Raw genomic sequence first — 15596 nt, 5'->3', positions numbered from 1 at the left:
GCATGTGTAAAGATTTGGGCCATTAAGTGCCAAATTGTAATGACTAGATAAATGGAAAGAAGAAAAAGTGAGCGCTATATCAAAGCAGCTGGGACACCAAAAAAGGTACAGATACAACCTCTCCAAAATTAATAATATAAATAAAGGTGCAGTGCTTATAAATATCATGCAGTAAATGTGAGCATAAAGATTGGTATATGGTGCACAAAAAGTCCATGTGATGGTCAAGATCTGAGATGTAGTAGTGAGGATTTCTTCCTAGCCACTTCTGGTGATAAGTAATTAAATGGCACAAAGATATTGCGCATTTGACAAAACTATGTCTCAGTAGGTCAATCCGGGGCGCCTTAGAGGGGACTTCTCCCATCTGGTATGGATTCCTCCCTGGGTGACTCCTGGATGGTAGCAGCTTATCTCTCCTCTGCAAAGAACTCTGCGAATGGTTGGACTCATACAGAGACCAAAAAAGGAGGAGGTCACATAGCGTGATACTGCTTCAAAATGTATTCCAGTCAAAATGTATAGTAACAGAAAAAACACTGACCATGTACAGGCAAGATGGCTGCTGGACCACCACAGGGTCTCAGCAGCATGACGTCATGGCGTTGTAGCTCCTCCCTGATGCGTTTCGTGCTACACACATACACATAGGGGGTATGCTATCAACCTATTTGTAATGACTAGATGACTGGGCTAGAGCAACTCCAAAACTGCAGCTCCTTTGTGATGATTCTGATCTGCAGTGGTTAGGACCTACCAAAAGTAGTCCAAGGAAGGAAAACCAGCAAACTGGCAACAGGTTAATAGAGCTACTGTAGCTTAAATTGCAGAAAAAGTTAATGCTGGTTCCATTAGAAAGGAATCAGAGCACACAGTTCATCGCAGTTGGTCGAGTATGAGTCCGAATAGCCGCAGACCTGTCAGGGTGACCATGCTGACTCGTGTCCAGAGTCAAAAGCACCTGCAATCGTCATGTGAGAATCAGAACTGGGCCATAGAGCAATGAAAAAAGGTGGACTGGTCTGATTAATTCAAGAATAGATTAAGGAACAAAACACATTTGACGTGATGACTTGGCCTCACAATTTTCCAGATCTCAACCCAATCGAGCATCCGTGGGATGTGCTGAAAAATGAAGTCTGATCCATGGAGGCCCCCACCTCACAATTTACAGGATACAGAGGATCTAAGTACATTACAGTGTATTTTTCTGGGTATCTTTTCAATGCTTGGGTCACAGGATGCAAAATTAAAATAGCACTAATCTTTGTGAGTGTATTAAAAACAGGTAACAGTCCTTGCCTGAGATACCACAGCCTACGTGAGAGGAACCCCTCCCCCCCAAAAAATATGTTTGCTAAAAATGCACTAAAATCATTATTAGCGGATACAAACATAAAATAACTTACAAAGTTCCTGCTAAATCGAAAGGATAAAGCTGTATTGAGTTAATAAGTAAAGCTCTGTGTGTGAATGAGGTGGGTTTGAGTGGGTTTTAATGTCTGCCTATGCTTCATCCTTAAAGCAACCTTAGCCTGGAGAATATAAGTAATGGTCTTTAAACTATAGCAAATAGGCTGCAACAATTCTCATGATAGCATAACAATTACTGTGTAAGCCTAGATACTTGTCCTCATTATTATATTCTTCTCTATAGATTTGTAATAAAGGTTCAGTGTCACATTATACTAAGCTCCCACCAGATATTAATCCTTACAGTCCTCACACAATTATTATGGATTACTAGGAAAGGAAATAACAAAATTCCTAAGCAGTATTCGGACTAAAAGGTGATGGAGAATTTTTCAGACACTACTGCAAATGAGCTCAAGAGAAGCAAAATATTTGGCAAATAATTTTCTTTCTATCTCTTCCACAACTTATAATGTGAAAGACAGAGTGCTGATGACTAGAGAATAAATGTGAGCTGACTGTGCAAGCCATCAATCAGACTTTACAGATCCTGTAGAATGGCCATTTGGAGACTGATAGATGTATTAGTCTATGTTCTAGTCTATGTCCTGCTTTGCTTAAACAAATTTGGAGAACAAAACATTATAAGAATGTGGAAGCAATATTGGCATAACAGTGTCTTCTGAAAAGGAATTGTCCATGAAGAAAAATAAAAAAAACTTAAAATGATACTTATGTGAGAGTCTCTATTCTGTTGCATTTGAAGTGACAAGAGCACTACCTAACTATTTGCTGAGATTGTCAACTTATTTTTCTATGCAATACATGCATTTTCAAATATTCCGATTTGTGGAAATTTCTGCAGCAGTGTTGGGAAGAACTCTCTAAACAATATTTTCCTTGTTCAAGTTTTATTGCTAGAAGAAAAAAGTCAAATAGTAAACGAAACACGAGTCAGCACAAAACATGGAGTGGCATAGAAGAGTATGTAGTACAACATTCGTCCAGGGTGCATATAATATGGTGCCAGAAGTGTAGCAATAAACCTAGAACCAGGTCACCTCATAAACTGCAAAGTAAACAAATTAAAACACAATATACTGCTGACCATGGTAAGAGAGTTACCAAAATGTATAGGGGTCAAGAGATGAAGAACACTAAATGCTTCTGGTGAGTAAAGACGATGGAGCGAATGCCTGATGACACCATCTCTTGTAATGAACTAACCTGAATAACTGGAGGAATAAAGAAAAGGTTGGAAGGATCGAGGTGGAGTAGAGGAAGGTTGTAGACAGAAAGAAAAGGAGGAGGGGATGGGCTTTGGGGAGGAAGAGCCCAGAATGCCAGTCAGAGTCCAGCGCTGTCGACAGGTCATATCGCTGTGAAGGAAGAACATCATAACAGCTCTCAGTAAGAGGGTATCATCAAACTGGGGGGGGGGGAGAAAATATTGCATCCATGGTTGTCACATTTAGATGCAATACTCAACCCTGTCCAAAAGGATTGCATCTAATTTCATGGCTGTGGTGACCCTATTTTTTGTTTCCACATTCAGGTTATTCCGATAGTTTGTTTCACAGCAGTGGTCACTTGGAGCAGTCATTTATGTTCTAACCAAGTTAAGCTGGGGGGTCGTAAATTTAGTAGGGCTGAGTGAGGGTCTGGGGCAAGGTCCCTAGTTAGTAAAGTGGAAATGAGCTTGTAAATTTTAAACAATACTTTATTTCCATGTTAGAAGGAATTCCATAATGTGTTTGGCTGTTGTATCTGCAAAAGCTGTTTTTTTGAGTAAAAAATGTAGATTGCAATCTGTTAAACATACAAATTCATTTTTACCTCCAAACATATATTTGCACTATGCATTAATTTCAGTGTACAGTGCATTTGAGACATTAGGCTGTACACATTATATTAAAAACTGGAACATTTTTACCAGTAGTGTATTTCTATATACATATACAGCATATAAATATCTAGATGCATATATTTTACTGTAGACATAGTACTGCAATACCTGCAATGCACACTCTTTCTGCACACACTTGATAGCACAGTTATTCTTTACATTTTGAAAAAAAAACACACCCAAAGATTTCACAATATTGAAGGAGTGATATGTCACTTGTCATTTCAGAAAAATGGTTTTCCTTTGGACAGCTGTAAACACTTCTTGAAATAGAAGTATGCCTGACAAGAATATGTAGGGAAAAAAAAACTGTTTCCTTTAATTAAATTGGTTCAGGTTCATTTAACACCAAATTAATTGACAAAATTGGGAACAGAGCATTTCATACTGTAAGAAATTGGTCATGTCGGTAGGTTAGTTGAAATTGACCTCACTTCCTGTAGCTTCTGCTACCTGTCTAAGAAGTCACAACCCCAGGAACTTAGAGATGATAGGTTATAGTCTGAGAAAGACTTCCTTGCATTGGCGGAGTTCTAGAGTTATGAGTTCCTGACCCTTAAAATTTCATAAAAGAAATCTGACACTTACATTTTAATACAGTAAAATCACTACTGGGATTTCTTGCAAAATGAAATGCTTGTTAAAATTAGAGATCCTTATGTAGACTTTAAGGAATACTCATTAAAATGATGTTAATTGCATTCAGTTTGGAGTGATAGCACTGTCAACTGTGTCAGATTCTTTAACTGTAATATGCTAACATCCTGTCCAGTTTGCATCTTCCAGCGGTAGCTGTTTGATGCTCTCAGTAATAAAAGAAAAGGATCACTGAATTCTGAAATATTATTACAGTTTCCATTCTGGCAAGTACTGAGAAGCATGATTTCTTTTCACTTACTATTATGTCAAAATGATTTGCAATGTGCACTAACAAAGATAAACAGGAGAACTGAATATATTATTACATATCTATAAAATGACATCACATTTTTTGATAGCTGTATTACAGACCGGCAGCTAAACTATTTAAAACCCTAAGGGCCCATTCACACTATGTTGGTGCATTAGCGCACATGTGTTACCATGCACTGTGTTAGGGCAGCCTTTTCATTTTAATAGGAAGCCTAAAGCACCAGAATGCACCAAAAAGGTACATGTAGCATTTCTGGCAATGCACCACAATCAGCATTTACTGCAATGATGAATATTGCACTGCAAGGCTATGCATGTCCATTGCCAAGGTGTGAGTGGACCCATAACGTATTGGTATCTGCAGTGGAAAAAGCTTCTGAACTAGGTTGTATTGGTCTCCTATCTGATGCATTTAATCCACTGACAAGCGTATTCATACAATTAAGCCCATCTCTGAGACAAACAGTGAGAGAAGGTCCCAGAAAAGGATTTACTGCCTATGTCTCCAGAACAATAACATTTTATTGAATGCTGGAATATTTGGTGTTCAGACATTCTTCCCTTATGGGTTTACAGAGAGGAGCAAGGGTGAGCTCTGATCTTAATTTCTTAGAAACTAGAGCCACTTAGAAGTGGTGACTTCTTGCTTTCACTGCTTCTCCATGCTGCCTGTTTTCTATGCATGGGATTCCAAATGCTTACTAGATAACAACGAGGCTCCAATTTTGCTTGAAGTTTCAGAAAAACTGAAAGGTTGTAATATACAAGGTTTCATATAGATTCACTTTGTTTGAAGTGCTCTTCCATTTATTTTAGCGTGCTATTCAAAGCTGATTACCCTTCCTTTACACATAGACCTTTGGGGTAGCGGTCACCTATGGTCCCTGGATGTGACTCCTTTTGTTTCCGCCTTGTTAATGCTGATCTCCACATAATGGCAGATGGATGTTTTTTATCATGTTTATTGTTTACCCACCATTAACCAACATTCGCTCACAAAGAAGTTAGAGATTAACGAAAAAGTCTTTTGCTCATCTTTCATCAATAATGTTTCGATTATGCTATAATTGGATCTTTAGAAGACAGTATTCTCATTATTTAGAATAATAGGCAGGCAACATGGGGAATATGAGCATGGTGGTGTAGTATTTTACTATATTTGTCTTGTTATATTGGACTCGAGTATGTACTATTTTATTATTGCCTAAATAAAAACTACCATTTTTATTATACTGTATGCATTTTATGACTTCCGGTACCTTAAAAGACGCTTACTTTCTTTTTCGGCTGTACAGTATATTGATTATACTTGGGATGTTGGTACCATTAGACAAATTAAATAACACTAGGTCCATAGACACTCTTTTTGGTTTCACTGCGATTTAGAAAAGCCATTGTATAAGACAAATGTGGGGACTGCCAAACCTAACCTGCTTTTAAAAACAACTAGCTGTGTGCTTCAACATTTTGAGCCACTGACCTGGAAGGAATATTTAGCAAATTAAGTCAAAACTCTTGATATCCTTTATCGATGTCAGAGACTCTGTGTATTGAATCCATATGGTCACTATAACAGCCCGGCATTTTCAGAGATATTAATAATGAGAGCCACTGTGCTGTATTTCTCTCTTGTTATAGGGTTGCTATAAATAGTAAAAAAATGTTGTCTGAATTATTTTAGAGTGTTCTACTACAATGGGAGAACTTCATATGGGGTGTTGTAAACATCATTTAAAATTCCATCAGGTTGCCGCACCGAAACTATTGGTGCTTGCAGCCAATCCATGTACCAGTCACAGACAGCTTGTTTTAAAGCAGAGTTCTACCTGAAAAAAAAAAAAAAAAGTCAGCAGTTACAAAAAGTATAGCTGCTGACTTTTAAAATACAGTCACTTACCTGTCCCTCAGTCCAGCAGTGTCCTCACCACTGCTGGTTTAACTGGCTGTCTTCAGTGTGTGTGACAGCTTGCGGCTTCACAGCCAGGTGCCCACTGTGCATTCGCAAGAAATGTTGCGCTTTGTGAATGGCCCCATAGTCTTCTGGGACTTGACACGTGTCCCAGAAGACTACAGGGAGGGAGGGGGGGAGGACAACTTCCGCTTACGATACCCTAGGTGATCGCAGCGGAAGTGGGAGCGGGTACCTGTCAAATTCGGGTACCCGCTCCCCCCCGCTCCCCAAAAGTGCCAATCCTTAATGGGGAGTGGGGGACAAAGGCTTAAAGAGGAACTTCCCCTTTTGGGTGGAGCTCCGCTTTAATTGCCACCAGTTTTCTATTCTGTAAACTGGTGGTAAAACTAGCCATCCATAGATCAAAATTTGGCCGGTTCAACAGGGACCAGTGTGACCACTGCAACTGAACAGACGTTGATCTCCCAATTGACTTCTGTTCAAGCACCCTTTCAAATAAAAGCTGCTGGATAAGTGCTGCAGGCATTAGGCTGTGGTGCTAATCTCTGTATTGTGACAGCGGGGAAGTCTCCCTGCTATCATAATATAATCCTGCAGCAGGGAGGATTCCCTCATCCACTCAGCACGTATCAAGAACCATGTATGGCTAGCATAATTCTTTAATCTGTTGCTGCATTGCTACACGCTGTATGCAGCAGTTAGAACTACCTGAGTTTGGCACATATGTCAGTAATGTTACCGATATTGTCATAAATGCTTGCATGAATTAGGCACACATACTTCTAAGGCAAACTGCCACCAGAAAAGCTTTTTTTTTATTTCCCTGAATATATCCTTGCTTCACATTTAAAAGATTACGGTAGCTAGGTCTAAAAAAAATTGGAAAGCCCTGTAAAATATACCTTTCAAGAGAGAAATATGTTGACTAGCATCTCTGGCTATCTCCTCAAAATGTTTGTTGCCTATCTGGTTGCCTATCTGGTTCCGGATACTTTAGTTTTTGTACTTTGTATGGGTCTGGGATTCCAAATGCTAAAGCCAAAGCATTATCATGACATCCAGGAAACTAGAATTTTTTTTAAGTAATGATAGTCTTTGTATTTCCTCATGACAGATTTCCTTTAAGACATTCTTGTTTTCATGTAAGTGATAAGAAAGGCTATTTAGTTTTGTTCAGAATTACAAAGCATTCCCTTTTCCTCTCAGAAAACAATACACTGAACTTCCTTAACATCTATATTTGATGATAGAGTTTCTTCCCTTCATTTTCTGCCAAACATCATTTTGTTTCGGGAGAGAAAAAATGGCTCACATTGTTTCAACCTCGCTCTCTCCTTCAAATAGAACAGTTAGAGATTTCATTACAGTTAAATGGGCGTTTGATTTAGGCTGTAATAAAATATTTTGTCAGTAGAAATGTCTGAGCCATACAGCCCAAATTGCTGGCTATTGTAGCTTCTATTCACAAAGTATGGATCATCATTTTTGTATATTATTAGAAAATATTCACGAGTGAATGCTACAATACATTGAGAAGACAAAATATATGCAAAGCCATCTTCATGGCAGAGAGGTAAAAATGTTTTGTGCTACCTGTAAAAAATGTAATCTCAATATATGGTATATTTCATAAACAGGAGATTGTAAATGCTCTAAGTTAGAGGGATATTAGGATTCAATGAAGAGTTCTTTAACCATACAATATAAATGTACTGTAGGGGAATGCAGACTTTTCATACGAAGGTCACTGAATTCTGACGTCCTTTCAGTACAACTAAAATCTCCTGTATATTAGTGTAAACCATTCTTAAGCCCAGTTATTATGTGACACAGAAGCCTTATAAAAAAAAAAAAAAATCCTTTAGATGTCTTCTTCATTTGTGTCCCACATACTCTCCCTCCAAGACACTGCGGCACACAGTGGGAGGGTTAAGCAACAGAGACAGTGGAGTCAATTCAGAAAGCCATGGGCAGAACTAGGTGTGGCTGGGTGCTGAATGACAAGCTATCAAGTTTCTTACTGTCTTTTTCTACCTCCTTGTAACATCCTCCTTGATCTCCTGTTACTCTAATTTTCTCCTTCACTTCCCTTTGTTTCGAATGAACAGTGCATGTTAGTTGCAGACATGTGCACTGTGCTAAGCACACTATCATAGTCCCTAGTCCATCTGGGGAGTTAGAAAATGAGGGAAACTACATTAATACATACAGTGGAATAATGGAAAATGTACATACAGTTGCAAGAAAAAGTATGTGAACCCCTTGGGATTACGTGGAGTTTTGCATGAATTGGGCATAAAATGTGCTCTGAACGTTATCTAAGTCACAACAATAGAAGAACACAGTCTGCTGAACATAATACTACACAAACATTAGATGTTGCCATGGTTTAATTGCACATAACATGCAAACATTCACAGTGCAGGGAGGAAAAAGTATGTGAACCTTTGGACCTAATAACTGGTTGACCCTCCTTTGGCAGCAATAACCTCAACCAAACGTTTCCTGTAGTTGCAGATCAGACCTGCACAACGATCTGGAGTCATTTTGGACCACTCCTCTTCACAAAACTGTTTCAGTGTAGCAATATTCTTGGGATGTCTGGTGTGAATCGCTCTCTTAAGGTCATGCCACAGCATTTCAATTGGGTTGAGGTCAGGACTCTGACTGGGCCACTCCAGAAGGCGTATTCTGTGCTGTTGCAGCCATTTTTTGTTGAATTACTTGTATGCTTTGGGTCATTGTCCTGTTACATCACCCATCCTCTGCTGAGCTTCAGTTGGCGGACAGATGGTCGTACGTTTTCCTGCAAAATGTCTTGATAAACTCTGTAATTAATTTTCCCATCAATGACAACAATCCATCCAGCCCTGAGGCAGCAAAGCAGCCCCAAACCATGATGCTCCCTCTGCCATGTTTTACAGTGGGGATGAGGTTTTGATGTTGGTGTGCTGTGCCTTTTTTTCTCCACACATAGTGTTGTGTGTTCTTCCCAAACAACTCAATCTTGGTTTCATCTGTCCACTGTATATTTTGCCAGTAGTGCTGTGGAACATCCAGGTGCTCTTTTGCAAACTTCAAACGTGGTGCAATATTCTTTTTGGAGAGCAATGGCTTCCTCCGTGGTGTCCTCCCATGTACTCCATTCTTGTTTCATGTTTTCCTTATTGTAGATGTGTCAACAAAAATGTTAGCATGTGCCAGAGATTTCTGTAGGTCTTTAGCTGACACTCTGGGATTCTTCTTTACCTCATGCAGCATTCTGCGCTGTGCTCTTGCAGTCATTTTTACAGGACGACCACGCCTAGGGGGAGTAGCAACAGTGCTAAACTTTCTCCATTTGTAGACAGTTTGCCTTACCGTGGACACATGAACATCAAGGCTTTTGGAGATACTTTTGTAACCCTTTCCAGCTTCATGCAAGTCAACAATTCTTAATCGTAGGTCTTCTGAGAGCTCTTTTCTGCGAGGCATGGTTCACATCAGACAGTGCTTCTTGAAACCAGTAAACCCAAAACAGGTGTGTGTTTTTTAAGGGCAGGACAGCTGTCAGCAACACATCCAATATCATCACACTGATTGGAGTCAAGGTTGGCTCACTCCTGGCTCCAATTAGCTCTGGGAGAAGTCATTAAGCTAGGGCCTCACATACTTTTTCCTCCCTGCACTGTGAATGTTTACATGTTATGTGCAATTAAACCATGGCAACATCTAATGTTTGTGTAGTATTATGTTCAGCAGACTGTGTTCTTCACTTGTTGTGACTTATATGACGTTCAGAGCACATTTTATGCCAAATTCATGCAAAACTCCACGTAATCCCAAGGGGTTCACATACTTTTTCTTGCAACTGTAGCTACCTTCTAACAGGAAGTCAGATCACAGAAGCAAAAAATAAATATATAAATAAAATACAATAATTGGGGATCTGGAAGAGGATAGGTGCCTTAGGAGATGCTTTTTGAGTTAAGAATACATACTTGAATAGAATGTGTTTTTAAGTGAATGTTGACTGAATGTCAACAAAGTGGCTGAGAATACTGATGGCGTAATTACCCAAATATGGCAATACACACACGTGGGAAATGATGAATCATACAGGTGGTAGATCTGATGGGGTGCTAGTCCCCATGGCCCCTAAGCCTGCTGAATGGACAGAACCTGATGGGGAACTTGAGAGATTAGTTCCCCATCAGGTCCACTTTGCTGTTGATTGACAACAGATGGCAGTATACAGATTAAAAACCCACTAAAGAACTGAATAATTGCTATTGATCTGCCCACCATTGTGCACTGCCAATCTAGAGCAAGGCAGACCTGAAGTTTACCTATCAGGCTTCACCCCTTCTACTCCTCAGCCATGCACCTGTCTGATAAATGTAGTGGCCACAGAGGGAGTACATTGAGGAGGAATTGTTAACTATTACACAAGCCTCTGAACTGTACAACAGATGCAACAGATTACAAGAGATGCAGAGGCCTGAGTGGTTACAACACTCATTATGAATTCCCCCCAATTCTTCCTACCAATATGCAACCTCTTGCATGTGTAACTACTGATGCCTCTTTTCAGTTGTACATATGAAATCCATTGTATATGGCTGGGCAGAGTGGTTCTTGTTCAAGTGACAATTGTAGCACCTTGCTACACTGATTAAAAATTTGTATCAGTTTAATTGCCCTACCCTTGCTGTCATTGGCCAAAGATATCAATCAACGGGTCCCGGTCACCGATTCATGGCTGGGACTCATTGATTGGTAGAGCAGCTGACAGGGGAGATATATATACATATATATTCATACAATATATACAGTTTATTTTCTACTTTAGGCATTTTAAGTGGGTTAACCTTACAGGTTATGGTGGTAAAGTATTAGAGCAATTAGAAAGCCCCCACTCTAAACACTGCGTAGCACAGTACGTTTTTAAAAAAGAAAGTATTAACATTTCTCACTTATCTAAAAATAAGAGGATTATTCCTCATTTCAAAGCAGTAGGTGGAGCCATGCAAATCAATTCTTTTTGCACCTATAGCCAGAGGCACATCCAAAACCATTGGTGTATATTACAAATATGGCTTAATGTTATAGAGCCGTTTATTCCAAACTGCATACAGGTTTTTGTTTTTTTTTACAGTCCCCTCCTGAGAACAGAAAACCTTTCCCTGACCCACCTAAATGTGAAAGACTCCTGATGGGGGCTAGGCAAAATCAGATACACATAACTAAAAGGTCATGGTCTGCCAAAGCCGACCAATAAGCACTATGTGGGTGGCTGTCCAGAAAGTGAGTCCCCCAAGGCTTAGGGGGAAGAATCCTGATGGCCACATATCCTCTCCCTAAACTTCAGAGTAGGTCCAAAGACCCACACCCTTCATCCTGAGTGAAAAAAACCACATACATAAGTTAAAAGTGACACACGTGGAGAGCAAAGTAAATAAATATGGAAAAATAAAAAAAGTGCCAATGCAAGTGCAAGTGCGTTGGCTTGGCCTTGCGGCCTGATAACAAAGAATGTCCTGGTCTCAACCAAAAGTCTTAGCCCATGAGGCATACTGCAGAAAAAAGCAAAGCTATCATGGACCAGTATGGTTTCACACAGGGAAGGTCCAACAACCCCCAGGCGCTATTCCCATTGAGTGCTTGACATAGCAAGCACTCTACCTTACCAGCCCCTGGCCAGCCCAGGTGCCAATGCTCAAATCAGGAGGCACTGAGCCCTTCAGAATCCTCCACCAGTGGGCTTCTACTTCCCAGTTTCTGTTCCCATGGGGAGATCCCTCAGAGCCCCCACCATACCAGCAGGGATACTATATTGCCAGCCATTCCATCCAAAAGGCTAGAATGAGGGTGGATCACCCCTACTTGACACTAATAAGAACAGACACTACAACTCATCTTAGCCAAAAGGCTGAGAAGCTGTGTCAGACTATTTGGCCATCCTCAGTGTATGGAAACCATGGCTTCTAAGGAGTAGGGCTTGAGACCCCATCAGACAGCATACCCATACAAGTTAAGATGAGCAGGAATTAAAGCAGTCAAAAAGCCCTCACTCTAACCAATGTGTAGCACAGCAAGGCCTTTTTAAAATATTGCCATAAACATTCCTTCATGCTGGGCTTAAGGCACTGCTGCCCATTGAATGCAGTGATACAGATGTCATGGTCATGGGCAGCAGACACAATGAGAGTAAGAGAAGGGGTAACAGCCACAGTAATGCAATGCACAGATTCTCTTCTTGCTGACTGGTAACTCTATTCACATACTGAAACATGCCTGTGCTAAAAGTTCCCTGTTTAGACCACCATATGTATTTAAATCATGTGCATATTCACACTATTTTGGTTCATTAGACTGTAAGCTATAACGAGTATTGCCCTCTGTTTCCTCTTGTACCAAATTGTATAGTAACTGTAATGTCTACCTTTGTTTTGTAAAGCGCTGTGCAAACTGTTGGCGCTATATAAATCCTGTATTATAATAATAATAATGTATGTGCTACCATATGCATTACTGTAAAGCACGCTACCGGCATTGGTGAGATACCATGACATTTTTTTGAATGGCACCCTAATGCAGCTTTTCAACACACTGAGTTTCATCAGAGTGCATTGCGCTGTGCTGCCAAACATTCTGCATGCAAAATTTTTGGTTTACCATGGTTGCACTAGGCAACCCAGTAAGATCAATGGGCTGCCATTACAACGTGCGTTAACACACATTTAGCTTATCACAGCAGACTGGGCTGGTGTGAATGTGCCCTACTAACAGTGCTCTTGGCTTGGAAGGAAACATTCTGACAAAAGACTGTTGTAAAACCTGTGGAAGCTCTCCGGCAGTATAAGCTATTGGACCCATTTGCATGTGTATCTGACATTACTAATACTGCTGTCTTAGCTCCTAGCTTGTACTGGGTTAAAGAAGATGTATGAGCCTGTGAGGAAGAAGCAAATTTCACATTTTCTTGGTTTTTACAGTAAAACATGAAGAAGAAATGTCCTTGTGCTTTTATTTCAACTAACTAAATCAGGTTACAATGTTTACTGTAGAACATTAATATATTTAGGCATTAAGGCATGATGATGACATACCCTGTAAAATCTTGACTTTATTGGAGGTAATTTACTAATATCTTTTCTGCATTTTGTGTCCTTTGTCTAAACTTTTTTCCCCAATTCAGGGTGTTGATTTTTTTTTTTTTTGTATAAGAAACCAGTCCTTAACACATTTTTCAGATGATGTTTTTCAAAATTCTTTGTAAAGAAGCAAATTTTTTATTATTTTTTTCTGAAGTCTATGCCCTTTTTATAGAGGACAGAACTTGAGCATCTATTTCTGCAATTTTAAACTTGGTTTGCTAGAACAAATTCTGCCAGAATACCTATTTTTGCCTAATGATACTCTAAATACACATAATATGTTCCCTCAAGCAGTACAATGAGTACTGTGTATTTCATTGCCTGTTCATATTGTCTAGTGTCAAAGGAGTTGAAGAGTGTGGCCTTACCAGAAAATACCATTTGACACAAATCTATCTAATCTTTATGGTCCTTGAAATATACTTCACAAGAAGGAATGTTGACGGCCACTGGGTATTATCTGTCGACAGAGAACAGTCACAATTCCTTGGCTTTTTTTTTAGCTGCCATTGTGAAGCACTTACCTAGATGAGCACTTTTGTATGACCTGCATTGTAGATTTCTCTTTTATCCCCCAGGATATCATCGAGAATTTATCAAAGCAGAGTGACATTTCTGTCAGTAATAACAGGTAAAAATGCATTGTTTTAAATGGCAAAAATCTATATTTAGCTAGCAAAATCTGCAACTTTATTTCCAGCAAAGCAACTTAGAATTGGAACAATGACCATCTTGCTGTACAAGACAAGGATGTGTTAGGTAATGGTAGAGGTCTTGAACTGTATATCAGTTAAAAGCCACAGAAAACAGATACAATTTAAAATTACCAGATGGCTTATATAAAATTCAGTACTGATGTTCATGATTTTGCGTATACAGACATTTTGTAAGAGTTACAGATCAATGGTGTGACAGAGACTTCTAACTGTTCATTTTCTGATCACAACATTGCCACTTGGGGCATGTAAATTCCAGATTTTGTTCTGATGCTATCCTCTTCATGTCATCTTACTCTTAGTTATCCCCTATTCCAAAAAGGTCATGGCTAAAGACACACTGAATAAATTGAATTACTTACCCTAGTATACTAGAAGCATGTACAGAATCTCTGTCTTTGATTCATAAAGCTGTAGTGGCACTTAAGGTGTGCTAAACAAAGCTTAACTCCTTTGCGCCAAGCGTAAGCACAAATGCAGCCTCTCGGCGGCTGAGCCTTGGCGCCGAGTGTCCGCACATTTACCGATGCCTACGGAAAGTTCCCGATAGCTACTCATGGCCAGGATCTTTACGATCATGTGACCACCATGACAGCAAATCACAGCAGTCGCATGACGATAAACCCTGCCCCTGCTCCCGGAGTTACTAACCCCTTAAAGGGTCGGGAGGTGCCAGCGCCAAGGGGTTAAATGACCAACCATAATGTTAACTGAAGGCAAAACTTTTTTTTTCATTTTGGATACAGAAGGGAGGGTTTTAACTCCTGCCAGTTTTATTTTTGCCCCATTGGAGAGATTTCCTTTACTTCCTGTCTCATAGCCAAAACAAGAAGTGAGAGGAAATCCCCCAAAGTCAGGAAGAACCCTCTTTGTCACCAGGGACACCGGGAATACTGACCCTCGATTCCTGTTCTGGTAACAGCCTATAATTTGGGATTTTCTTTCACTTTCAGTGATAATGGTAAACAGGACAATAGAGAGGGTGACCCTCCCTAATAGGTGCACACAAAGCAATGAAAACCTGACAGGCGTTCTAATTCTCCCCGCTCTATCCAAAAAAAGTTTAGACTTTTAGGGCTCAGTCACACTTGCTTTAGTCTAAAATGCAGCTCAACTGTAAAGATTTACCATCCCTCAACAGCTCTATGAGTCCTAAGTGTAAAGACCTTTATTTCCTATTCAGGTATAGATCCTTACAATGTTCCAGACAAAGGGTTTGATAACTATGCTAACCAGCATCTTTATTTTCAATACAGTTAAGTCTCTGCAAAATTAGCATTTCTTTCTTAGTGAGCACACTGTGCTTAGTTAGCATTGCACAGATGCCGGAGGCATCCTCCACCTTACAATATGAACCAAATCCACCACCTGTTGTGTTTTACCTGAGAAAAGAAATCAGTCCATTTCCCACAAGTAAACATCAGGGAAGTGTCATATATCTACAAAAAGAAAGTAGCTTACTTAAAAAGTCTAATTCTTCTGCCAGTATAATTTTATACTTATTATCAGTGAAATAAGAGCAATGTGGAAAGCAGTATCTGCATGTTATATTAGTAAAACACAACGGGGTTTTGGAATGTCAGAAAATCGCTTACAAA

The 15596-nt window shown here is 39.7% G+C and overlaps 1 protein-coding gene and 1 pseudogene across 1 annotated transcript in view; both read right to left on the bottom strand.

Annotated features, from left to right (window-relative positions):
* The window catches only part of CCSER1 (coiled-coil serine rich protein 1), a 1224715-nt gene that overhangs the window by 393523 nt on the left and 815596 nt on the right, over positions 1–15596 (bottom strand). The gene's annotated exons all lie outside the window — the stretch shown is intronic.
* LOC149470457 (U2 spliceosomal RNA) lies at positions 11978–12066 on the bottom strand (annotated as a pseudogene).

This window comes from Staurois parvus, unplaced genomic scaffold, assembly GCF_062004578.1.
Source record: "Staurois parvus isolate SC_StPar_1 unplaced genomic scaffold, SC_StPar_1.0 ptg000044l, whole genome shotgun sequence".
NCBI classification, from domain to species: domain Eukaryota; kingdom Metazoa; phylum Chordata; class Amphibia; order Anura; family Ranidae; genus Staurois; species Staurois parvus.
This window is presented reverse-complemented; position numbering and strand designations above follow the sequence as displayed.